Raw genomic sequence first — 26,571 nt, forward strand, 5'->3', positions numbered from 1 at the left:
AATCATTAATGCTCTATTATGGTATTCCATGTATGGAAACAGTAAAAAAGTGGAACCACTTAAAGCCACAGCCATGAGATCAGAACCATTCTCGCAATATCAAATTGAGAAGATAAATTATTATGAAACAAGTGGATGGAAATAACATATGAATGTCATAATGAAACAAAATCCATGGGGACTGTTTCAACTCCTGGGCGAGAAGCCAGAAGGAAGTGCAATAAGAGGCCTGACCAGTTAACGACCAGGCTTCATTAACATCCCATTGGAAAGCTGCCCAGAGGCTGTAAGGCAGGCTTTTGGGGAAGAGCTTTTGGAAAGTCTTTTGGGTGAGCATAGAACATAGAACACAGAAAAGTACAGCACAGAACAGGCCCTTTGGCCCACAATGTTGTGCCGAGATTTAATCCTTATAGTAACTTTACCTACGCACCCCTCAATTCACTGCTCTCCATGTGCATGTCCAGCAGTCGCTTAAATGTCCCCCAATGACTCTGCTTCCACCACCACTGCTGGCAATGCATTCCATGCATTCACAACTCTCTGAGTAAAGAAGCAACCTCTGACGTCTCCTTTATACCTTCCTCCTAATATCTTCAAACTATGACTTCTTGTACCAGTCAATCCTGCCCTGGGGAAAAGTTTCTGGCTATTGACTCTATCTATTCCTCTCATAATTTTGTACACCTCGATCAGGTCTCCTCTCTTCCACCTTCTCTCCAGAGAGAAAAGTCCAAGCTTATTCAACCTTTCTTCATAAGGCAAGCCCTCGAGTCCAGGCAGCATCCTGGTAAACCTTCTTTGCACCCTCTCCAAAGCCTCTGTATCTTTCCTATAGGAGGGCGACCAGAACTGGACACAATATTCCAAGTGTGGTCTCACCAGGGACTTGTAGAGCTGCAGCAAAACCTTGTGGCTCTTAAACTCGATCCCCCTGTTAACGAAAGCCAAAACACCATTTGCTTTGGGAACAACCCAATCCACTTGGGTGGCAACTTTGAGGGATCTATGTACTTGGACACCCAGATCCCTCTTTTCCTCCACACTGCCAAGAATCCGGTCTTTAATCCTATATTCAGCATTCGAAAATGTATCACTTCACATTTATCCAGGTTGAACTCCATCTGTCATTTCTCAGCCCAACTCTGCATCCTGTCTGTGTCGCACTTCAGTTGCAGTGGCCCTCTATACTATCGACGACACCTCCAGCCTTAGTGTCATCTGCAAATTTACTAACCCACCCCTCAGCCTCCTCATCTAAGTCATTTATAAAAACTACAAAGAGCAGAGGCCCAAGAACAGAGCCCTGCGGGACCCCACTCACCACTGTTCTTCAGGCAGAAATACTTTCCATCCACAACCACTTTCTGCCTTCTGTCAGCCAGCCAATTCTGAATCCAGATAGCCAAATCTCTCTGTATCCCATACTTCCTAACTTTATGAATGAGCCTACCATGGGGAACCCTATCAAACCACATCCACTGCTCAATCGTTGTTGACCTGTCTTGACACCTCCTCAAAGAACTCAATAAGATTTGTGAGGCAAGACCTGCCCCTCACAAAACCATGCTGACTGCCTTTAATCACACTATGCTTTTTCAAGTAGTCATAAATCTTATCCCTCAGAATTGTTTTCAAAACTTTGCTGACCACAGACGTAAGACTGACTGGTTTGTAATTGCCAGGGATTTCCCTATTACCCTTCTTGAAAAGAGGAACAACATTCACCTCCTTCCAATCCTCCGGTACGACTCCCGTGGAGAGTGAGGAGGCAAATATCCTCACCAGCGGCTTAGCAACCTCCTTTCTCACTTCCCGGAGCAGCCTGGGATAAATCTGGTCTGGCCCTGGGGACTTATCAATCTTAATGTTTGTCAAAATTTCTAGCACATCAACTTCATCAAACTTGATTTGTTCAAGACTGTATCCCAGCTCCTCAAAGTTTTCATTTACAACAAGTTCCCTTTCCTTGGTGAAAACCAAAGCAAAATACTCATTTAGGGCTTCTCCTGTCTGCTCAGACTCCATGCACAAGTTCCCTACTCTATCTCTGACCGACTCTACCTTCTCCCTGATCATTCTCTTATTCCTCACATATGAGTAAAATGCCTTTGGATTCTCCCTAATCTTTATTGCCAAGCTTTTATCATGCCCCCTCCTGGCTCTCCTCAGTTCAATTCTGAGCTCCTGAGCAGTGAGAGCATTTTCTGACCTGAAGATGTATTCTCACAAACACAAGCTACAAGCTTACTAACTTCACACTGGTAAATCTACCTGACTGGGTTTGCCAGGTTTTCCTATGTAGTGTTACCATTTGGAAGTTTATAAGGTTGTTTAGTACTGACCCATTACTTTATGGTAAAGTGGAGGAATTAAGGGAGTCATGTGGTCTGTTCTGAATTCTGGACTGGAGCAAGTTTGGTTGTTACAGGTCCCCAGATTGTTTCACTGGGATCAAGGTGTTTATTTTTCTAGACAATGGCAAGCGCATTAATGATGCCTGTGAATACCCAGTTAATTTCCAAGTCTCACAAAGGCAAGTTAAAAATTTCAGGTTTATCAATGCTTTAAGCTGTCTGTTTAATTCCAGTTGTAGTTTGGGCTTTTAGAGGATAAACAATTAACATTTCCAGGATTAGTGGTGTTGGAAGAGCACAACAGTTCAGGCAGCATCCAAGGAGCTTCGAAATCGATTTTTTGGGCAAAAGCCCTTCATCAGGAATAAAGGCAGTGAGCCTGGAGTGTGGGGAGATAAGCTAGAGGAGGGTGGGGGTGGGGAGAAAGTAGCATAGAGTTTCAGGACATGGTTGAAGAGCTTCAGGGCAGAGGAAATGACATGGGAGTTGCAGTGGGAGAGGGATTCCCTGAGATTCTTGTAGAGAGGAGGAAAACGTCTTCAAGGCAGGCATCCTTGCAAGAGGATTCGCAGTAGGGTTAAAATCAACTAGGTAAAAACAATGACTGCAGATGCTGGAAACCAGATTCTGGATTAGTGGTGCTAGAAGAGCACAGCAGTTCAGGCAGCATCCAAGGAGCTTTGAAATCGACGTTTCGGGCAAAAGCGCTTCATCAGGAATAAAGGCAGTGAGCCTGGAGCATCTGCAGTCATTGTTTTTACCTAATTAACATTTCCACCTGTCTATGAAACTCGAGTGGTCCAAGTTACCATGGAGTTAGACTTTCAGGGATGAAGAACCATTGCAATTTCTAGTTAGAGTGTTTTCTGGGGTATCCTCAAAGATACCTCAGAGATAAGGCAGTGTGGAAGATTCAGAGAGAGAGAGAGAGAAAACAGAGAGCAAAGGACGCAGTTAGACCTGCACCTCAAGCAGAAGTGCAGTCTTTATCATTCACCATGAAGGAGGAGGTAAGAGCATGTCTTCAGATTGAAGAATTTGTAAGAATTTAAATGAGACCAAAAATTTCACCTCATTTTAACTTGAGGGAGAAACCTCCAGTGTAACCATATCTCGAAATCAGAAGCAACTCGTTGCATCTTGTAACCAAGTTCCGGTGGCAAGGTTAGATTCTCGTTAGGCAGCAACAAGTTGCCTATGAAAGGGGTTATTGTTTGTTAACTCTATTAACTGAATACCTCAGGTTGATTAATGTGCAGCTTCCCATCCTGCCACCCACCATGAGCAAGCTAGAAGTTAGCAAGTTTTGACATGGAAATCCGAGCAGGATCTGCTGACTTCAGCTCACTGCCGCAGAGCCTCGGTGTTGCTCAAAACACCACAGGATCTCAGGGCACAATCCACCAGCACTATCTCAATCAGCCCCCATCCATGGACATTGACATTGAATAATTGCCAGCCCCTAAGGGTCCTTATTGCATCTCTCCAGCCCCTTGCATGATGCTTTGAAAATACAGACCGACATTACACGGTGCAGCAGTAACCAACATTGAGAGGCTACTGCACTTTGTGCACAGGGACAGACACACAGCTCACAGACTGGGACTAATTTGCATCTGGGAACTGTTCACTTCCTCTCTCAGCACTCAGTCACTTTAAGACAGTTTAAAGCATGCATTCCTTCCCTTGCCTCGCCTTTGAAAGGCTGCTTTGTGGAGAGGGACAGGCACCACTTAGAGCTAAGAGCCCATTTGCTTCAACCACAGATAATTGCCAGCAGGAATAATGTACCCAGCCACTCATGGGAGGTTGGTAGAGAGGGCAGCTGTGAAGGTGACAGCTGTTTTGAAATTCTATGTGACAGGCTGTTCCAGGGAGTGATTGGTTGCCTTTGTCTCTCAGTCACGTAGCCACAAATGGATCAGGCCAATGCCATCTGTGCAAGATCACACCCATTCATTTGGTTGCATGTGATTAGGTCAGTGCTGCAATCTGGGCGGTAGGATTTGGAAACATAGCTGGCTTCCTCCCAGGTGAAGGGTGCCATTGACTGTGCACAGTGGGCACTGGGTTAGAGTAGTGGTGACATAGAGGATGCTATGATAGGATGTAGTGAAGGAAGTAAATTGGGTGGCCTGGTGATTAAACTGCATCTAGGGTGAGAGAAAGGATTTGTATGTGTAAAGGAGTATCAGGCATGCGAACTGCCTGCCCTGAGCAGCCTGGCTTAATTGCTGCTCTGCCATTATATTTCTTGTGAGAGACAACACTGGATTGCCAACACACTTGTTCCAGTACACCAGCAGCCTTATAAGGATGGTGTGAGTGCTGGGAATATCAGTCTTTTGGCGGAAAACAACTGAACGGTGAGTTGTTCTGGGAATGTAGGAAGGACTGATGGGGCTAGAATCAGAGACGAAGACTACCATAAAGGTGATTAAGGTGGTTAATAAGGTGGGTTTGATAAGATAAAATGAGAGGACCTGCTGGGTTTCATGGCAAGACATCCTCCGGGGAGCTTAGCTGAAACAAAAAATAAGATTCAGCCTTTTCTCTTTCTCCACAGATGTTGCCACATATGCTGGATGTCTCCAACATGCCCTGCTTAGATTTCAGATTTCCAACAACCACAATATTTTGCTTTTCTTTTAGTGTTTAGTCTTTTTTTCAGTTTGTTACAGTAAATGTCTTCAAATGTGTTGTGGGATCCTTCCAGTTAGTGGAATTTCAACCATCTTTTTTAAAGTTGTCAGTCTCCACAGGTATTTTAACAGTAGTTTGCGACATGTTGGACACTGGGTTCGATGGGCTGTTAAAATCACATTAATCTGAATGAGTATGTGTACACAACAAGCAGAAGTTGCATGAAAAAGGCAGCAGGTCTGGTCTCATCTGTGGAGAGAAAACAGAGTTTTTATGAAGTGTTGACTCTGCTTTCTCTCCAAAGATGCTGCCAGACCTGTTGAGTTTTTTCCAACAATTTCCGCTTTTGTTTCCAATTTCCAGCATCCACATTTCTTTGGGGATTTGTTTGGTATTTCCACACACTACTTCACCCAAGACAATGGGCACCTCGATCACCATGAAAAACATTAACATGAACACGGTCACAGAGTGGGAAATTAGCTATAACTGCAACACTTCTTTTTTAACTGTTCCCAGCAGGCAGCAAGAATTAAGAATCTTCCTCTTAATTCAAATTGTAATTATTAATAAGTGTCACTTAGTATATCCTCCTTCTAATTTTGTTCACAGCCTTTACTAGCAATTGTTAGGTAATAATTCACCATCATATTTTACTTCAACAACAATGACTAAACAAACATGGTTCAGCAATTTGGTGGATTCCTGATTGATTGATTTGTTTCAGGTCTTGCTTTGCTTCATGCAAAGGCAATCTGTTAAGGAATTAAAAGCTTGATGCATACAATTTATTTGTTATTGGCACTTTATCTATTTCCTGTAATCTCTTACATGGATGGGCAGATTATTGATACTTAATCACATCAGCTTTAAGCAGAAAGCTTGCATTGCAATGTGGAGTATACTTCAAACCTCCTCAGAATGAATACCAGGGAGCTTTTAATGTAGACTTCATCAATTACGGAGATCAATCTCCTACTTATTTGATGTTGCGACACATACATGTTCAGTACTCGCAGGTGCACTCACTTGGGTTTTGCAGGATATGAAAGGATCCACTTTTTCCAGCAATGTGCTTATTACATTTACATTACGTTGCCTGGAAGTGCTCTTTTCCTGCCCAGGCAACAGCTCATTTAGTTACAGGTGTCCATACAGGCTCCTTTACCAGCTGCTAGGATTGGATTCTCTCAAGATTGTTTGGGGGTGGGGGGGATTGGATTCACTGTTCAAACATTTAACTTAACCACGGCTACATTTGAAAATTCCCCATCTCAATGCTGTTATCTTGCATAGCGTCAAATACAAGCAGTGCACCTTAGAATTAATGCAGCTGAGGGCTATTCAACACATTTTACCTGTAGGGAACAACCAGTTAGTTTGTAGTGCAGAGTGATGCCAACAGCACAGGTTCAGTTCCTACAGCGGCTGAGGTTATCTCCTTCTCATCCTCTTCCTGTGCCTGAGGCAGAATAACACTCATGTTAAACCACCCCAATTTCTCTCTCTCTCTCTCTCTCTCTCTCTGTCTAATGGGACAGCAGTCGATGGTCTGGTAAGACTATGGCAGCTTTACTTACTTACCTGTCCTGTTCTTTGGAAGGGAGAAAGAGAGGACTGCAGATGCTGGAGATCAGAGTCAAAATGTGTCGCACTGGAAAAGCACAGCAGGTCAGGCAGCATCCGAGGAGCAGCAGAGGCAACGTTTTGGACATAAGCCCTTCATCAGGAATATGGAGAAGGGGAGAAAGTGAGGGCCCAAGGAGGCTGAGAGATAAATAGGAGGGGAGTGGTGGGGCTTGGGGAAGGTAGCTCGGAAGGCGATAGGTTTTTTAGTGCATGTGTCCTGGAGATGTTTTCTGAAACATTCCCAACTTGCGGAACATTTCAGAGAACATCTCTGGGACACACACCAAACAACTCCACCATGCTCAGGCCAACAACTTTAAGTCCTCCTCCCATTCAGCCAAGATTATGGAAGTCCTTGGCCTCCTCCACTGCCAAGTCCTAGCCATCTGACACCTGGAGGAAGGTCACCTCATCTTCCACCTTGAGACCCTCCAACCACACGACATCAATGTTGATTTCACCAGTTTCCTCATTTCCAGTCCCCCCACGTTATTCTGGATCCAGCCATCCAACTCGGCATCACCCTCTTGAACTGCCCTACCTGTCCATCTTCCTTCCCACCTATCCACTCCATGCTCCAATCTGATCTATCACCTTCATCCACCTATTGCATTCCCAGCTACCTTCCCCCAGCCCTGCCTCCCCTCCTATTTATCACTCAGCCCACCCAACAACCCACATTCACACACCCCACCCCCACCCCCACATTCCTGACGGCCCAAAGCATTGACTCTGCTTCTCCTTGGATGCTGCCTGATCTGCTGGGTTTTTCTAGCGCCACACTATGCCTTGGAAGGACTGTCCAATTATAGTCATCCACTTTCCTCCTGACTGGAAGTCTCCAGAAAGAGTTGTCCTACTTTGTTGTGGAGTCAGGATGGGCTCGGTCTCTGAAATTGTGCTGTAAAATCAGTCCCAGAGTAAAGGAAGAAATAATTTGCAGAGATGCTGAGGTTGCAGGATAAGCAATCAAATAGTCCAGATTTCCAGAGTGAGTCGTTAGAGCCATTTCACAGTGTACATCACGGCACTGTGAAGTGCTGATGCTTTGGGGAGCAATAAGTCAAGTTATCGTTGTAAAGTTGGAATGATGTTATTTCAGCATCAACATGTATTAATGATCACGCTTGGGGTGAAGCAGTTCAACCTAAGTACAAATCTAAGATTTACAATATTCTTATGAATATACTTATTATAATATTCTAATGGTAATATTCCAACTTTTTTTACAATATTCCCAGAGCTATTGATGTGAATTCAATATGAAGTCCTAAGTTTATTAGTACAATTTACCCTGTTCCCTTTTATTATCTTTAGAAATGTAGGGTTTTGTGTGCTTTTTTAAAAAATTCCAATACCTCCCAACAGACGGCTATGAATATAAAGTATATGAGGGCTTTTGGGGAGGTCCTCATGTGGCATGGTGGTAGCATCCCTACTCCTGCTTCAACTCACACCTGCTCCTGAGGTGTGTAAGAGGACTAGTGAACAGGCTGTTCAGAAAAATAGATTCAGTAAAAACCGTAGGGTGAAATCAAGGGGTTACATGACCTGTTCTGAGCTCTGCCTGCTAGCAAGCCTTGTTTTGCTGGGGAGAATGAGCAAAGGGTTTATAATTGGAGACAATGGTAGCAGCTTGTGTGATAACAGCAGGTGTGCTGTCAAATTCGGTAAGTTTTATAGACAGTTTCTCACTGGGAGCTCTAACAAGATTTCCCGCACTATTCTCTGAACCTCTCTTCATTTAGCCAAGCACCATGCCTGTTATGATGGCCCACTTGTCTTATCTTCCATTTTGCCTGACATGCCACTGTCAGAAGCACTCACCACTGCTGGTAGCGCCTGGCTTGCCATATTTAAAACACAGTTTTGTACCAGGTCAAGCACTGTCAGTCTGAAGCTACACCACGTGACTCTTTAATCTGATGCTGGTGGACAGAGGTAAGTAGGCACCCGACTTACTGACAGCATCCAGTAGGTGCTGGTGGATGAGGTGGTCCAGTGAAGGACTATCCACTTTCGTCAGGATTGACAAGGCAGACTGCCTCACTAGACCCTGCCAGCTTGCTTAGAGGTTGCCACCCAGGTCAGTGCCTCTTCTATAGTCTGGAGAAATGCCCAGCAATGCCACAAGAAGGTCAAAGACCTTCTGCACTTCACCAGGGTCAATGCCACCATCTTCCCTCTGCTCGCTAACACTGACTGTAACTCTGCTACTACACCCACCTGCCCCCAAGGCTCATGCTCGACAACTATTTCCCTCAGCCACCCAAGCATCCCAAATGCATACCCTCCATGCAAACTACTCAATCACTATGTGGACCTCACCAACTTTCCCCCCACCTGTACCAACACTAAAAGCTGAGTCACCCACTTTCATCTCATTCAAACTCTCATTTTATCTCATTCGAGGAGAAAACACCTTAATAGACAGAAAGATTAAAGGTGTGTGATGGAATGTCCAACATGCATCACCTCACCCATTACAAAGGGTGAATTGTTGCCCTAGCTGATGAGGACCACAGCTGTTTATGTGATGATGTTGAAACTTCCATTACCTCAAAAACCATTGGTGTGTTATTTCTTATTACATGACTCATTCCTTGTCTTGTCTCTGGAGGCACTAGTGAAATCTGGACAGCCTCGACCTTCAAGAGAGTGGCCCACTAGATAACTCCTCCATTTCTGAGGAAGAAGACATAGATAACTCAGAGGAGGTACTGGCAAGGCTGCCTCCTGCACCCTCCGCCAGCTCAGATACTAATGCTCTGGTGCATAGTTTATGTAGATTAGACCTGTTGCAACTCACTACTGAGATCTTAATTACACCATCAAAGCCTGTTTGGAGAGTCAAATGCTTTGCTGTCAATGTTGAGAATCTAATTTCTTCCATTCTCACCTCATTTTTTCAATTTACTCACGAATGCCCACATTGTTCAGAGGCTGTGGCGATTCCGTACTCTGAGTCTCAAAGTCATAAAAAGAGAAGTATGTCAGGCTGCAAATTTCTGTAACTGTTCATTAATTCCAGGATAAAAGAGAGTTCAGGTTTCAAGGATAGCTAAACAACATTTCTCCTGTACAAGGCCCATTAGACTCATATTTCCACAGATTTGGATTTTGAAAGGGGAATGAATTTGGGACACTTATATAGAAGAATCCCTGCAGTGTGGAAACAGATCCTTTGGCCCAAGAAATCCATTCAGACCCAACACCCCACCCTACATTTACCCCTTATTAATGCACACACCGCAGAACACAAGGGCAATCCAGCATGCCCAATTCACCCAAACTGCACATCTTTGGATTGTGGGAGGAAACCAGAGCACCCGGAGGAAACCCACGCTATGAGACAGCAGTTCTAACCACTGAGCCACCATGCCACCCTCAGCCAAGCTTTCGTAATATGTTTCAACAGAATGATTATATAAACAATGTTCCTGAGTGCAATTCATTAGTGGAGTTTGGGACTCAGCCAAGCATCTATTGCAAAACTGTACCAACAAGTATTCAATGCTAATTGTACCAAAACCTTTGCATTTATTGAAAGATCACAACCATTTGCCAAAAGATGGAACACAAGTCTAAAGCTGTCAAGCATTGACCAACTGAGAGAGTCAAATATGATATCTCTTTTGATCAATGAAGAATGAACACCATATCAATTGGAAAATGTCCTCTAATTAATCAGAAAGTTTCGAATTCAGCATCCTGGTCATTTCGTGGTCATTCACCTTTTAAGAACAAAGTCATAAAACATCATTTGCTGCATTAATTTATTTATCAGACAGCATTTGATTGTGACATGTGAAGCTGGCAATACCTATTGAAACAACCTGTCAAAAAGCTCCTGATACCAGTCAAGATTCATGACAGTTCTGAGCTGGAGTGAACTATATCGAACTCAGGAGCTGGTCTGACTCCACCATAAATTGCAGGGTGATAAAATGCCCTCTCTGTCAATGAGCTGGCAAGGGCAGGAGTTCTGCACATGGGCTCACCATCTTCCCCTTTTCTCACACAGCTAGAAAATACTGGTGAATGAGGACAAGAGTTCTTAGTGTGGGACCCACATGCCTCCTCCCTGATGCATGCTTGTCCCACACTGAGATGGAAAAATCAGACTAAATACTCAACAATATTCTGGAAAGATCCTTTGAAGAAAATTAACATTTTTAATCAGTTTGACAGATCATGTGAAATATTTTTCGGAACAAACACTAAATGCAGCCATTATTTTCAAAAAACAATACCTCATTCTTGACATTTTCTACCATAAGTTCAGATATTGTCAAACGTGAGGAAATAAAGGCAGGTTAATTGTATTTTCATTGCATCCACTTCCCGAGCTAATAGATTCCAGTTCCTATCTTACAACACACCCCAAGAGTATTTCTCCAGCTGTGAGTTGCTTTGGAAATCCATAGGTCATGAAGGCATCATATAAATACAAATTGCCCTTTTGTTCTTTTTAAATTCTGCTGATCCTGAAACCTTCAAATTTCAGTGAAAACACTGATGTCTCTTGTGAAGTAAAGATACATTTGGAAATATTAACAGCCCCAAAGTTCCATCAATAAAATGCTGACAAGTTAAACACGTGCTCACCCTAAGAACAAACCAATGACTCGTTGAAAAATCTTGGTTAGGTGGATTGGCCATACTAAATTTCCCATGGTGCCCAGGGATGTGCAGATTAGATGGATTAGCCAAGGGAAATGCAGGATGATAGGAGAGATGTGTCTGGGTGGGATGCTCTTAGAAGGTCAGTGTGGGCTTGATGGGCCAAATGGCCTTCTTCCACACCATAGGAATTCTTCAATGTTTCTGTTCTCATTGGAATAAGGCCACCTCTGTGAAAAATGTAATTGATCTTCCTCCGAGATCAATTGCCTTTTCCTAAAAAGTGTGGAGACTTTGATAGACTTCAATGGGAACAAGTTGGTACAAATTCCCTTGAGGGTTCTGCAGGGATTAAAGTGCAAACTTCCCAGGGTAGCCCACAAAGTCAGAGAAATATAGAAGTGTTATAGTGTGCAATAAGGCAATTTAGCCCATTTTATCTTCATCAGCTCTTCAAATGACCACATTACACAGTGACCACTTCCGCTTTTTACCCCTTTTACTTGCACATTATTGTTTCAAATATACCACAATGTGGCTGATCTTTATTACCTCCTGGGTGGTTAAGGGTGGGCAATAAATAGCCAAAAACAGCCACATCCCCATGAAAATTTATTTTTTTTAAATGTTGAGTCTGGATAATATTTCCTGGACGAGTGTAGGGGGAGTAGGAGTACACATTAGAGGGAAATCAGGAGGGCAAAAAGGGGACATGAGTTAGCTGTGGCAGATAAGGTTAAGGAGAATCCAAAGAGATTCTACGAGTAGCTTAAGGGCAAAAGAGTTACTAGGGAGAGAAAAAGGCTCCTCAAAAATCAACAAGACTGTCCTTATGTGGAACCAGAAGAGATGGATGAGATACTCAACAAATACTTCACCTCTGTCTTTATTGTAGAGAAATACATGGAATCTAAGGAAATAGGGGAAATGAATAGTGACATCATGAAAAAAGTCCATGTTACAGAAGAGGAGGTGCTGGAAGACTTAAAATGCATAAGGGTAGATAAACCTGCAGGACCTGATCAGGTGTATCCCAGAAAATTGTGAGAAGCTAGGGAAAGATCGCTGGGTCCACAGGTGAAGTGCCTGAAGACTGGAGGGTGGCTAATGTTGTGCCATTGCTTAAGAAAGGCTGCAAGGAAATTCCAGTAAACTATTGACTAGGGAGCCTGACGTCATTGGTGGATAAGCTGCTAGAGGGGATTCCGAGAGGTAGGATTTACACACGTTGGAAAGGGGAGGACTAATTAGAGATAGTCAGCATGGCTTTCTGTGAGGGAAATTGTATCTCACAAATTTTTTTTGAAAGGGTTACCAAAAAAATAGATGAAGTGGTAGACATTGTCTACTCGAACATTAGCAAGCCTTTCAAAAACTTTAGCAGGCTCATGGGATCTAGGGAGAGAGAGTCAATTGGATACAAAATTGGCTTGATGTTAAAAGACAGAGGGTGGTGGTAAAAGGTTGTTATTTGGACTGGAGGCTTATGGCCAGTAGTGCGACACAAGGATCGGTTCTGAGTTCATTGTTATTTGTCAATTATGTAAATAATTTGGATGAGAATATAGGCAGCACAGTTAATAAGTTTAAGGATGACACCAAAATTGATGGTATAGTGGAAAGTGAAGAAGGTTATCTAAGAGTCATAGAGTCATAGAGATGTACAGCATGGAAACAGACCTTTCGGTCCAACCCGTCCATGCCGATCAGATATCCCAACCCAATCTAGTCCCACCTGTCTGCACCCACCCATATCCCACCAAACTCTTCCTATTCATATACCCATCAAAATGTCTCTTAAATGTTGCAATTGTACCAGCCTCCACTACATCCTCTGGCAGCTCATTCCATACACGTACCACCCTCTGCGTGAAAAAGTTGCCTCTTGGGTCTCTTTCATATCTTTCCCCTCTCACCCTAAACCTATGCCTTCTAGTTCTGGTCTTCCCCACCCCAGAAAAAAGACTTTGCCTATTTACCCTATCCATGCCCCTCATAATTTTGTAAACCTCTATAAGATCACCCCTCAGCCTCCGACGCTCCAGGGAAAACAGCCCCAGCCTGTTCCGCCTCTCCCTGTAGCTCAAATCCTCCAATCCTGGCAACATCCTTGTAAATCTTTTCTAAACCCTTTCAAGTTTCACAACATCTTTCCGATAGGAAGGAGACCAGAATTGCAAGCAATATTCCAACAGTGGCCTAACCAATGCTTTGTTAGCCATGACCTCCCAACATGACCTCCCAACTCCTGTACTCAATACTCTGACCAATAAAGGAAAGCATACCAAACGCCTTCTTCACTATCCTATCTACCTGCGACTCCACTTTCAAGGAGCTATGAACCTGCACTCCAAAGTCTCTTTGTTCAGCAACACTCCCTAGGACCTTACCATTAAGTGTATAAGTCCTGCTAAGATTTGCTTTGCCAAAATGCAGCACCTCACATTTATCTGAATTGAACTCCATCTAACACCTTTCAGTCCATTGGCCCATCTGGTCCAGATCCTGTTGCAATCTGAGGTAACCCTCTTTGCTGTCCCCTACACCTCCAATTTTGGTGTCATCTGCAAACTTACTAACTGTACCTCTTATGCTCACATCCAAATCATTTATGTAAATGACAAAAAGTAGAGGGCCCAGCACCGATCCTTGTGGCACTCCACTGGTCACAGGCCTCCAGTCCTAAAAACAATCCTCCACCACCACCCTCTGTCTTTACCTTTGAGCCAGTTCTGTATCCAAATGGCTAGTTCTCCCTGTATTCCATGAGATCTAACCGTGCTAATCAGTCTCCCATGGGGAACCTTGTCGAACGCCTTACTGAAGTCCATATAGATCACATCTACTGCTCTGCCCTCATCAATCTTCTTTGTTACTTCTTCAAAAAACTCAATCAAGTTTGTGAGGCATGATTTCCCACGCACAAAGCCATGTTGACTATCCCGAATCAGTCCTTGCCTTTCCAAATACATGCACATCCTGTCCCTCAGGATTCCTTCCAACAACTTGCCCACCACTGAGGTCAGGCTCACCAGTCTATAGTTCCCTGGCTTGTCTTTACCGCCCTTCCTAAACAGTGGCACCACGTTTGCCAACCTCCAGTCTTCCGGCATCTCACCTGTGACTATCGATGATACAAATATCTCAGCAAGAGGCCCAGCAATCACTTCTCTAGTTTCCACAGAGTTCTTGGGTACACCTGATCAGGTCCTGGGGAATTATCCTCCTTTAGCCGTTTCAAGACATCCAGCACTTGCAGAGATCTTGATCAGATGGGCCAAAGAGCTCAGAAATGTCAGATGGAGTTTAATTTAGATAACTGTGAGGTGCTTTATTTTGGTACAGAAAACCAGGGCAGATATTATACAGTTAACAGTAGGGCCATGAGAGTGGTATTGAACAGCGGAACCTAGGAATGCAGTTCATTGTTCCTTGAAAACAGCTTCGCAGGTAGACTGGGTGTTGAAGAAGGTGTTTGGCATGGGTCAGAGCACTGACAACAGGAGTAGGGGCATCATGTTGCAGCTATACAGGACATTGGTGAGGCCACTTTTATAATACTGGATACAATTCAGATCACCTTTCTATAGGAATAATATTGTTAAACTAGAAAAGGCACAGAAAAGTTACAAGATTGTTGCTGGGGCATGAGGGTTTGAGTTAAGGAGAAGTTGAACAAGCTGGGACTTTTTTCCCTGGAGTGTCGGAGGCTGAGGGGTGACCTTATTGAGGTTTATAAAATCATGAGTGGCATAGATAAGGTAAATAGCCAAGATCCTTTTCCAAGGGTAGGGGAGTCCAAAGCTAGAGGGCATAGGTTTAAGGTAAGCGGGGAAAGATTTAAAAGGGGCATGAGCGGCAACTTTTTCCACACAGTAGGTGGTGTGAGTATGGAATGAGTTGTGTGATGATGCTGCGCTTTTTCTTTTGTAAATATATTTATTAGCAATTTATTTTAACTTTACAAACATATAAAATTATTGAAAAAAACAATCAATCACAAATATCAGTATAATAAAAAGAAAAAATACACAAATTACAATACAGCTACTATCTACTAACCACTAACCTACTCTATAATACAAAGCAAACCCTAACACTGTGCAAAACAACACCAAAAAAAAGAAAGAAAAGCAAAACAAAAACAAAAAAACCCCACAAAATACAGAACAGCTCGGCAGAAGGTTCCCAAACAAAGGAATGGGAGCATTGTTATACATACCCGTATTAACTCGGGAGACCCCCTCCAAGGCCCAAGGCTTGACAAATCTAATCATCCTGGTTAAACAAATGCCCGAGTTAAGATAACTGATAAGTCTATATCCAAATAACTCAAGTAGGGCTGCCATGTCTTATAAAAATGGTCTGTTGTGTGGTGCACCATGTTTGTGAAAAAGTCCAAGGCAATGTGTTCCATAATTAATTTCTGCCATCCCAGCAAGCCTGGTGGGTTCTCAGACACCCAATTCATCAGAATATTCTTCCGCGCACAGTGTGCAAGAATATTAAATAGTTTCTTGCCATGCCCGTCTAAAGATGGTAAATTCGGTAGACCTAAGAGGAGAGATATCCGGTCTACTTTGACTTCAGTCCTCAATACCCTCCGTATCTCTCCTGCCACAGCGCTCCAATAAACACGGAGCCTGTGGCATGTCCAGAAGCAATGGGTAAGAGTACCTACACTTATTTTACATTTGGGGCATACTGAAGATGCCCCTTTTTTAAACTTCGCCAGACGGTCTGGTGCCAAATGAGCCCTGTGCAGAACTTTTAACTGTGTCGCGCATGATCTGTTACAGATTGAGATCTTTCGAGTATTCTCCATATGTTCTCCCATGTTTCAGAAGAGGATGCTGCTCCTTTTACAAGTTTATGTTTTTTTTCAGGAGGTCATAAAAACACAGGTTCTGAAAAGTCTGAGCTTAGATGGGTTTTAGGGCCAGTTTGATTATAACTAACAGATACTGCCTCAGGCAAAAGGCTTTTAAGTTTTAAAATAATTTGTGAAATGAAAGGGGAGTGGCCAGTTCTCCCAGCTCAGCTTTTCTCTGGTTTGGTTTGGTCTGGTTATTCACTGAAAGCAGTCAGGCAGTTGTAAAAGCTGCTGGACCCATAGTAGCAGGTCCAGGCTCATCCTCATCTCTCTTGGACATCTCTCCTGTAAGACCCGGTGTTTGATTCTACCTTTTGTGACAAGGGGTTTTTATGGGGATTGTTGCAAGTATTGGGAACAGCATCATTCAGTTGATAGGTTAAGTTATTCAGTATTCTGTTCTCTTTTGTTTGTGTTTCATTCAGTAATCTCATAATAAATTCTGTTTATTTTCAAGCTAACTGGTTTGACCAACTGCATCCCTCCTAGAATATCCGTGTTACACCTGCTTAAAACATCTAGCAAAGTTAGGGTCTGGGCTACTTTCTGGAAATGTTTTGAGGGGATCTGACCTGGTCCATAACAGTTGCAAGAGGAAGTGGTTGAGGTGACTACAATTACAATATGTAAAAGACACTTGGACAGGTACAAGAATTAGAAAGGTTTTGGGGATAAGAACCACATGCAGGGAAATGGGATTAGCTAAGTTTGAGATAACTGCTCAACATGTTTGAGTTGGCCTGAAGGGTCTGTTTCAATGCTGGATGAGTCTATGACTCAATTGAAATATTGAAACCAGTTGTGGATACTACATTTTGTGAAGAGTGCAAAGGCATTAGACAAGGGGCATGATAGACTTATTACAATAGTTCCAGGTGTTGAGGAACTTCAGTTATACAGTAGAGAAGTTGAAAAATTCTATTTGGGGAAGAGAAGGCTTAGAAAAGAATGTATATAGGACTTCAAAATTCTGAGGAGTCTGGAAAGAGTAGATGGGGAAAGTCTCTTCCTGCTAGTTGAAGGATTGAGAACCAGAGGATAATGATGATAATTGGCAGAAGAAGAAACAGTGACATGAGGGTAATCATGCACCAATTGGTTACGATCTGCAGCCTGGGAGTGCGATAGAGGTTAACTGAGTCTTTGAAAAGGAAATTGGATCATTATCTGAAAAAGGAAACATTTTCAAATCTATGGGGAAAGCCCAGGGAGTGAAGTGCTAAACAAAGTGCTTCTTCAGAAACAGCACAAATAAGTTGAGCCAAATGTCCTCCTTCTGTGCTGTATGATTCTGTATGTAACATTGTATGATTCTTCAAAGATTTAAAAATAAAAGTTCACATTTTTAAAATTCTGTCAGACAGTTCATAACGTTATAAAATGAGACTCCATAGATATAATTGTTCAGTTGCTCGGTAAGCAAGGTTGACTTGACAATTAACAATTATCACATTTTTTTTAAAAGGTACTTAAACTTCTAATTCATTGATTTAAATTCCTGCGGTCTGTTTAATGGTTGATGCACTGTTGGAGTCTCTTCCTGAAAATTACGGGGAAGCTATTCACAAGATGTTGTTTTTACAAGCTATTGGCAGATTGGCACAAATTGACCGGCAATTTGTGGTAATTGACATTTCACAAAGTACCTCTCATTTGCCACAAGTTGCTGGAAAATTTCATCTTTAATAATACTATACTTCATTCACATACCAATTTTTCTTCATGAAATTCTGTTCCTGTATTTATATAATGCCCTGCTACAGTAAGACGTTTCCTTACAATACAAATTGCATTACCATGCCGGGCTAAAAACAAAAAAGAAATCAACTTGAAATGTTTGCCAAGTGATGAATCACAAAGAGAAATTTGAAGTTAAGAAATGCATTCTTGAGTTTAACTGATCACTTGGGATATCTGGTTGTTGCATAGCCAGTTTTGCACTTTTTAGAGTTGAGTATTTTTCTGTGTAAAATATTACTGGAAGAAGAAAGAGAGTCAAAGTAAGTCAGCTGCTTGCTTTATTAAACCAAATTACTTTCTTCCATTTAAACAAGCGCATGACAAGTGAAAAGTTACTGTTCTTCAGAAATAGCAACAGATAGTCATTCATGGTTGCAACTTGTGATTAAGATTTACATGCATGACTGAGATTAATTGAAAAATCATTTATTTATGTAGACATTTTGGAAAGAGGTGGAATGAATAAGTGAGGGCTTGCAACATTTTGTCCCTTTCCTCCTTCTCACTTGAAGGTATTGACTTATTGCTGGGATACAGTTCATACAGACATTAAGTGCAATGTCTGGGTTGCTAACATTGTCTCCTAATCACACGGATTATGATCAGTGAAGCTTTATCAATCAAATTGCCTGGTATAGCATCTCAGAGCACTAACATTAAACAGATCACTAATTGCACTTTGGTAGTAATGCTAAATATTTTAAAGCTTTCGTCCACTTCATAAAACCAAATTGGTAATTGTTTTTATACAGTACAAATAAAGCTGAAATGCAGAAATCCTTCAGCAGGCATCGGTGGAGAGAAACAAAATTAAGGTTTGAGGTGGATGAAGGTTTATCAAACTGAAATCACCTCAAACTTTAATTCTGTTTCTTTCTACAGAAGCTGCCTCATCTCCTGAGCGTTTCCAACATTTTTGATTCTTCTTTCAGATTTCCAGCATCTTACTTCTTTTCTTTAGATTTACCGAGTTTTTACTTTTGAGCATTTTGTTAGTAAAATTATCAATAAGAATCTAAAATATTTTAATCAATAGTTTGTATCTGATACAAACACAGGAAAACTAGTAACATGGGCTAACATTTTGACATCTACTGTGAATATCATGTGTTTCCAGCAGAAGAAATTGTTTCGTTATATTTGAAATGTGGTATGATCATACAAAGCAGCTCGAGGGAAGAGGGTCTGGTTGTGTTAGAGGGGTGTCAGATCAGGTAAGAGAACATCAGTCAGTTCGGGAGAAGTCGGATTGGGGGTGGGCAGATTCTGGATCAGACAAATATTGGGTCAGGAAGGTAGTCGTGTCAAGGATCCATGGTGTTGGTGGCAGGAGATAAGTGGCAAGTTAGTGGAGTTGGGGTTTAGAATAGAATATCCTTTATTGTTACGTGTAGCATTTTTACAATGGCTGCCTCTAATGGCGCTACCTTAGGCACAAATCTTGGATACAAAAGACGAATAAAGGAAAAGTAGTAGCATTACTTACAGAGTCTGAAAAATAGGTTAGAAGTAAGATAGTTAAAGGACTAGCATTACAGTCCGGAAAAGAATAATGGATCGAAATTACATTGTAGCATCCCGACGAGCACATAGTCTGACCACCTGCGGTAGGCCCCAGTTCAATAACTGTCCTTCTCCACTCCAAGCCTCCAGTCTACTCCACACCAGCACTCACCTGTACCAAGGAAATTGTGCTCTTCCAGGACTCGCTTCCCCTCGCAACGCACTGGGACCCGCTTCTTTGAACATTGTTCCAGGACTGAGAGAGAGAGAGAGACAACCAGGAGTTTCGGGATCATTTGTAGTAACAACTCCTTGTTGTGTCTCAGAAACTGGTACACTTAAGAGACATTAATATTGCCCAGAGCCAGCTGCCATTATGGATTAACTGACAAAGCTCAGGACATTAGACCATTGCCCAAAGTTCTTCTGTTTGGTCCGATCGGTAATTGGCATGTGTTTTCAACTGAACATCTTAGTTTTTGAGAGCACTGCTTGGAATCATCTTTTATGGAAATCAGACACCAACAATAACACTTACTTGAAATCCTGATAATTCCCCCACTGTCATTCGTTTACTTAAATGGGTGGGTGTGGGTGTGAAGAAATTAACCCATTTACTGAAGAAACTGAGATGTTGATTACATCAATAAGATGTTTATTAATAATTTAACACACCTAACACTGATTTGAATCATTGCCAAGAAACTAGCAAGCACACTGCATAGTAAGCACACTGCATAGTAAGCACACTGTATAGTAAGTACACTGTATAGTAAGCACACTGCATAGTAAGCACACTGCATAGTAAGCACACTGTATAGTAAGTACACTGCATAGTAAGCACACTGCATAGTAAGCACACTGCATAGTAAGCACACTGCATAGTAAGCACACTGTATAGTAAGCACACTGCATAGTAAGCACACTGTATAGTAAGTACACTGTATAGTAAGCACACTGCATAGTAAGCACACTGCATAGTAAGCACACTGCATAGTAAGCACACTGTATAGTAAGCACACTGCATAGTAAGCACACTGTATAGTAAGCACACTGCATAGTAAGCACACTGCATAGTAAGCACACTGTATAGTAAGCACACTGTATAGTAAGCACACTGCATAGTAAGCACACTGTATAGTAAGCACACTGCATAGTAAGCACACTGCATAGTAAGCACACTGTATAGCAAGCACAAGAACTCAAGTGGACGTTTTCAAAGTCTTACTGCTGGCAGTTAGCCAAACACTTGTACGAATTGCAGATGCTAAACATTTTGACCCTCAAAATATTCAACAAAGAAAGCTAAGGCACAAGGGATAAGATCCACAACAAAGTGGACTTGTTTTTGTAGGTTAGAAAGAGCCCTGTACAACAGACAATGGTTGCCTGTTAGGCTAATCCACTGAAATAAGTACAAGTTCTGGTAAAGCTAGCATACAAATAGAAAGTGAGAGCCACACAGGAGAAAATTTGAGAATTCCCCATAAAAGCTGAGATAAAGACACGTCAATCTACTATAAATTACACTTGTGGTGTAAGTATAATCTTAATGTAATATTTGTTTGTGTATTGTGGTTGTATTTTAAGTAGAATTGTTACCATATAGTCACTTTGATTGAGGTTTTAATTATTTTACAGTTATGTTTTGATTATTTTATAGTTATATGTATTTACTTAAACAGTATTCATTTGTCTTTAGACCAATTAAGTGTCAATTATCCTTTGCCTTCCATATTATAACCATTAATATTTTATCCAGAATTGATTTGTACAATAAAACATTATTAAAAGTTTGTAGGCATTTATTGCTTCAAAAACCAACCCAAACAACAAATACATACCTAAACAAATTATCAAATTCATGCATCAGGATTCCAAATACACATAAAAACCAAAAGAACTGTGGATGCTGTAAATCAGAAACAGAAGTTGCTGGAAAAGCTTAGCAGGTCTGGCAGCATCTGTGAAGAGAAATCAAAGCTCATGTTTGGGTCCGGTGACTGGTTCTAAGGAAGGATTACCAGACCCAAAACTTTAACTCTGATTTCTCTTCACAAATGCTGCCAAACCTGCTGAGCTTTTCCAGCAACTCCTGTTTTTGTTCCACATACTCATATTGATTAACTTAAGTGAGTTGCTTCTGTTTCATATACTTGTTTTGATACATTTTAACTTGAGATAAAGTTGGTAGACAAAAATCTTCAGAGCATTTCATTTTAGGACCAAGTCTATAACTAATAACACTGACTCAATACCTGCAATGATTTAAAGTCTCTCCTGATCGAGATTTTGGCCTAACGTAGGGCTGCTGTCTCATTAGAGAGAAAGATGACGGGTGGTGGTTTAACTTGAGGGTTACCACACCTCAAGCAAGGGGAGAGGTTGAGAAAGAGAGTCCTTCAGGGTAAGGTAATCTTAGCTAGAGCAGAGATTGAATCCATACAGTTGGCTTCACTCTGCATCACAAACCAGCTGTCCAGGCAACTGAGCTAACTGACCCCCAGCCTAAAATTAGTTCAACTGGAAAGATTTGCCTGAAGATCATAGGAAGATTAACAGGTGTCTTTGAAATGGGTGTCTGAAAGAGGAGGGACGATCCTTCATTATTCCCTTAAATTTCATGTTTTCCCCACCCTTCGTATCTTCCCCCTGGTTTCCCCTTCTTCTTGATCTTGGTTTTCCTTCTACAGCTGAAAATATGTTGCTGGAAGAGCGCAGCAGGTCAGGTAGCATCCAGGGAACAGGAGAATCGACGTTTTGGGCATAAGCCCTTCTTCAGGGTTTTCCTTCTACACCCAGTTACCAGCCTCCTCCTTGACTTGGGACTTGTACAAAAACTACTAGCACAAAACCAGAAGCAAAAATACTCCACTCGGTCAAATGTACCCCTTATGATTGGGAATGATGTGGTCAATAGTCATTTGATCCATATATCATGATCAAAACTCCATCAATGCTTCCAACCAAAGTTAATGACTTCAGTTGAGGAGGTATATCATTTGCTGGGGCAGTGGCAGAACTCTACTCTCTATGGCGAGTGGCATAGGATGTTTAAGGGAAATTTGTTCATTTAAATTAGTATTCCAATCTTGGAGATTCGGTTGCCACTAGAACATGACATAAATGTGGGTGCAGAATTAATCAGGTCTTTGTGCTTATCAAAATTGTACTTTTAATATCGGATCTCAATTTAACATGTCATTGAAAGAACAACTGCTTGAATAGTGCAGTAAAATGTGTCATCCTGGTTTATGGGCTGAAATCCTGTGGTAGGGCTTTGACTCAACTTTCTGACTGGCCACCCCGATGGTCAACTGCAGTGTCAATGCCTATATAAGGTCCTAAGGATCTAACTTTGTCAGATCAGAGGAAAGGGAACTTCTGTATTGGATCTGCACTTCATCTCACTCAGAAATGATCAATATCAAAATTAAGTGTCTGCAATAGAAAAAAATTGAATTGTGTAACAATATGGTTCCTGGATTTCTTAAAATCAAATGAATTGAAATGGTTCCTGGAATAAAAATCCCAAGGCAAAATCTTACAGGGCTTTGAATAATATACACTGTAGTGAGATGTGCGGCAGAATCAGGCGACAAGTATATCAAGCTCCATCTTAGCATTGAGATCAGTTCATTCCATATTTTATATTTTTCACAGCAGTGTGGTGAGACATTTGCTAGGGGTACCAAGATAGCAATTAAGAGGTATTATTGTTTGGTAAGCACCTTATCAATGCCACAGCTCACCTTTTTGATATTCAGACTCCCATCTTACTAAACTCTCCAAAAAAGTTGGACATTGACATGGAAACCAGGGTAGTGTACTATGAATTCAGCTCCAAATGATCTCCATGTTGAAAACCAGGCACCAATATCTCAGGGCACTCTCCATGGTCACCAGTGACATGCACCCCGCATCCACAGACAAAGGCATCTAATATGTGCCAGTCGCTAGGAGCCTTCATTGCGCATCTCTCATCCGCTTACTGTATTTTGATGCTGCACTTAGGGTTGCATCTGCAAGTATTATTGTCATACAACTGCAAAAACCTGCACGCTCAGGGACATGGACCCAGCAAACGGACTGGACCAGGCTGCACCCCTGAGTTCTTCTCTTACTGTCATAGCGGTCACTCACTCTGACCCACCCAGATGCTTCTCGCATCCCAGCCTCACATTGCCTTGCCTCTTTGCACTTTGTCCCCTCAGTCAGGGGTAATCATATTACTTTGGCCTAGCCATGCCATTTAACACAGACACAAAGCCAGGAAGCTTGTCATGGTTGTCAGCAGGCCTCAGACAAGTCAAAGGGGATAAGCTTAGCTCAGGGCACAGTAAGTCAAGGGCAGCCTCTGACACCAATCTAGGGCCTATTCAGAACAGTTACAGTCAGGATGCTGTCCACATTTGGAGGTATGGAGCTGAATGTAGGGCAGCCCACAACCTACCCGAAGTGTTTCTGCACTTGTATGGGCTGCTTACCTCCTAGAATGAAATAGAGCCAGGTACTCAGGAAGATGGAAATGAATGGCAGGGCTCTTACTATTGGTGCATGTGGGCAGGTCTCCAGAGTGAGCAATTAGATGGTTGCAGGGGTTAGTGGTATCTGGGGTTAGTGTGGGTGACAGGGTGGTAGGGAAAATGTTGCATACATTAATGAGAATTATGGAGAATAAGCATTATTGAGAGATGAGCACAGTAGTAGAAATAAAGAGACAGTGAGCTCATGGAATAAAAGGATCATTCAATATAAAAGAGGATCTTTGGCCTGTCAAGTCTGTACTGTCAACTATAGTAAATCTACACTAGTCCCAGATTCCAGCAGTAGGCCCATAGCCTTGAATATTATGACATTTCAAGTGCTCAATTAAGTACATTTTTTAAAGTTGTGAGGTTACCTGCCTTACATATGTACTCACTTGGTTTTCGAGAGAAGATGGTGGAATTTACATTGATGGGAGGAAAATGTCAATGACCTTTTCTCTGGGTACTCCTCCAGAGGGCTGAAACTGCACAAACCAGGATGGCAACTGAAGACAAGTCTGGCATCGTCTGGTATTGTGGCTTCTACTGCTAATCCTGGGATTGGGGAGAGTCAAAAGTGCGTTGCTGGGAAAGCACAGCAAGTCAGGCAGCATCCAAGGAGCATGAGAATCAACGTTTCGGGCATACGCTTTTCATGAGGAATTGGGACTGATCCTGGGATTGGGGCAGGCTGTGGGAGAGGCAGTCCCACTGATGTTCCACCCCATCAAGCATGATTGCCAGGACCCTGCACTCAAAGCAGGACCCCAATTAACCCCTGTCTGCTATATCCAGGGCAAATATCAGGAATTCTATAGGGCAGCTCTAAAACTTGTCTAGGTGCATAACAGGCTTTAAAAGATAGCAAGGGCAAATGGAATGCCAGTCATTCAGCAGATATCCACTGAGTAGTGAGTAGGTACAAGTATGGTGATGGTAGGATGAGGCAGAAATTGGACCTGAGGGACACTATCAGGGTGGGAAAGATAAATAATTAGATAAACTTGGTTAGGTAAAGCAAAAAAACTGCCTTTGAGAAACCTTCCAAAAAAAAAACTTAACACAACTCAAACTTAAAGGACTAAAGAAAGTAAGTTTAATGCCATAAAGTTATTTCTTAGACAATCTTTAACTAACCTTTCCTTTCTGGTTGTTTTGTTGTCAGTTTACAGCAGCCTCTGTCAGATCACATAGACATTCTGTAATCTAGAATTCATTATCTGCCAGTTTATAAATCAGGGGCCTAAATACATAAAAATGCCCTAAGCCTGTTGGACTCCTAATGTTTAATGACATTCTTGTAATGATCCTCATCCTCTCTGTTGATTTACCAGCTAATAGATATCACTAGATTCAAAAGCTTTAATGATCTTTGATTGAATATACATGCTTTTAGATAGCTGGATCTCTTGGAGGACAGCCATATGTTCAATAATAAATAGAAACTCAAATTGTGGTTTACAATTTAAACCAATTAAAATTCAAAGGTTGCTTTCAACTTTATTTTTCTAATAATTTGTAAAAATTACTGCTTATCCTGAAAATATTACAACAGATTTCGTCTTGATGCATTATTATGGAATCAGAGAACATGTATCTGTGATGGCTTTTTCTCTACTGCCCTGACTTTTTTTTCTTTTCATGTGTATATCCAAAATCAATTGTAAATGCCTTCTAAATCTGTTTCCACCACTGAATCACAGAGGATTCTGAGTCTTAAAAACTGACTGTCACCTGGTTCTCAATTGGCCTTATCTGTCACCTCATTGTTTTGCCAATTACCCTAAATCTGTGTCCTTTGCTTCCCACCATCTCGACAGTGGAAATAACTTCTCTTTATTTACTTCACTAAACCCTTCACAATTTTGAACTCCCCTTTTTAATGTCCCCTTAACCTTGTCTGTTCTGAGGATGAACCTGACTTCTCTTGTCTTTCTCATTAACAGAAATCACTTTCCCTCATCGCAACTTCACTCTAGCCAATCTCCTCTGTACCCATTTCAAGGCCTTGACAGTACTGTTGTCAAAAGCATTTAACAATTCTGTTGTTTCACAATGTCTATTCATATCATGATCTATTGTAATTACCTGATTTTCTTCGCTATTTTCAACATTAATACATGCACCACGATGGACTTACAATTATATTAGCTCAAAACATTATAGTTGCAATTGTTTCACCTCGTTGAGCCTTTAATAGCTTGCATCACTGCAACTACTGATATTTGAACACAATTCCTTTTGAATTCCATACTCTGTTGGCTGAATTCAAAGTGCATCTATCTGGATCATAACTTGAACACAAGTGTTGGATTCAGAGATGTTATTATCACTTCCAGAACAGTTGGGACTTGAACCTGACCCTTCTGGTCCAGAGATAGAGATACTACTACTATGTCAAATAAGCCCCAAAATGTGTTTACTAAAATGATCCCAATTAGTCTAAGACATCCTCTCATCAGTGGACTTCACCAAGATTGTTTCAAAAGAGTTTTCTTTCAATCTCACTAACCAAGTATGAGTCCAATACAGCTCTCCTTGTTTTAACAAGTTTGTAATCTGCTTTATTGTTTCCCTCTTAAAATCTCATGGTTGATGGTTAAAGCAGTTGTTTATAAATGATTTAATAGGTCCTCTAGATTTCTACAGATCCAGTTGGTTCCACCTATTCTAA

The sequence above is a fragment of the Chiloscyllium plagiosum genome, unplaced genomic scaffold (genome assembly GCF_037043375.1).
Source record: "Chiloscyllium plagiosum isolate Xiang-an unplaced genomic scaffold, Cpla_swu_hap1 HiC_scaffold_5, whole genome shotgun sequence".
In the NCBI taxonomy this organism is placed as follows: Eukaryota; Metazoa; Chordata; class Chondrichthyes; order Orectolobiformes; family Hemiscylliidae; genus Chiloscyllium; species Chiloscyllium plagiosum.